This window comes from Camellia sinensis, chromosome 4 (genome assembly GCF_055761805.1).
Source record: "Camellia sinensis isolate YWXY chromosome 4, ASM5576180v1, whole genome shotgun sequence".
Lineage (NCBI taxonomy): Eukaryota > Viridiplantae > Streptophyta > Magnoliopsida > Ericales > Theaceae > Camellia > Camellia sinensis.
The window spans coordinates 64971413-64972822 of NC_138964.1; the positions used below are offsets into that span (position 1 = coordinate 64971413).

At 37.2% G+C, this 1410-nt stretch overlaps 1 long non-coding RNA gene across 1 annotated transcript; it reads left to right on the top strand.

Annotated features, from left to right (window-relative positions):
- Positions 1–398: 398 nt before the first annotated feature.
- On the top strand, positions 399–1122 carry LOC145823357 (uncharacterized). Its single transcript, XR_014365640.1, has 2 exons — positions 399–559; positions 678–1122. It is a non-coding gene; the product is annotated as an uncharacterized LOC145823357 (long non-coding RNA).
- Positions 1123–1410: the final 288 nt, after the last annotated feature.

A 1410-nucleotide genomic window follows, 5' to 3' on the forward strand; every position in this document is an offset into this window, starting at 1 on the left:
AAAGTGGTAAAATTTTGAAATCGCAAGAAAGTGTTTTTGTTCTTAATTTTCCCACCCAAAGTACCCGCCAATTTGCTTTTCCACATTCAATTCAAACAACCAAGTAAAAATATTGGAAAACCACGGAGCTGAGAGAGGGAGAGAGGGAGGGAGAGAGTAAAACAAATCATTTTCCACCAGTTGAATTCATCGTCTCTCCACTTTCACTCTTCGTTCTCCGAACTTCTCAGGTCTCTCTGTCTCTCCTCCGACATAATACAATACATTCATTGTGTACCGTTAATTTCTTTCTCATTTTCTGATTTCCAAAAAACAAAACAACAATGATTTCGTATTTTGTTTTTCATTACTGAATTTGTTAAGGATGTGAATCTTGTGGATTTGGTTGTGAGATGCAGGTGGAAAAAATGGCAGGAAAAGGTGGAAATGGGCTTTTCGGCCGGAAAGACCACAGCGGCGGCTGTGGCTGCCAAGGAGAAGGAAAAAATGCGTTTTGTCTATCCTCTATTTTTCATTCTACTACTGAGTTGCTGAATGCAAGATGTCTCTTGTGCACATTGTAGGGGTCATTATTAGCTTCTTATTTTCTCATGTTTTATTATCTGTTTTCACGTGTTTACGTTCACAATTCTGTATTTTGTTAGCATGCAGTTCTTATACACTTTACCATGTTGTAGGCAGTTGTCTGTTTGGATGGAGATGGCTGCAAAATCCGAACTGGAACATTGATAATTGAGGAAGATTCATATCTTGATACATCAATTGCTTGTGACTCATGTGATATATGGTATGTGTAACCTGTTAAATTTCGTTTCATTTACAGATATAGAGACATTGATGATGATTCTATATCAATACGGAATTGGTAATTAGCTAGTAAACTCTAGCGACCTGTGTGTTATTCAAATGCAATAGTTGGCCATGGTATGGAATTCACTAATTCAGAGAGTGGAAATCTGATTCTGTATGGGCCTGAGAGATGCATTTGCCAGTGAAGGGCTTTGGTGCTTCATCGTTGGTCTCTTGTATAATTCTCAGTTGGGCCTTGTTTAAGGGAGTCTTAGAGAGCCTTTTGTTAGAATTAAGAATTTTAATGATTAAATAATATTGGGATTTTTGCAACTATTACTTGCCCTAAAAGAACTGATGTTGCATTTCAAAATTTTGGCGCCGTAGTTCATAGAGATCTGAACTCCATGCATGTAAGGCTTAACAAATGATGCTTCCATTGTCATAACAGTGTGTGCTTTGTTTAAATTGCCTTAAACCTGCCGTCTGCTAGCCCAAAATTAACAATCTCGGTGAAGGCAATGTTTTGCCTTTTATAATCCATATCCAATTGCGATGGAGAAATTATTATCCATGATAATTTGATGGGATTGTTCTTTCAAATGTTATATTTACTGCTAG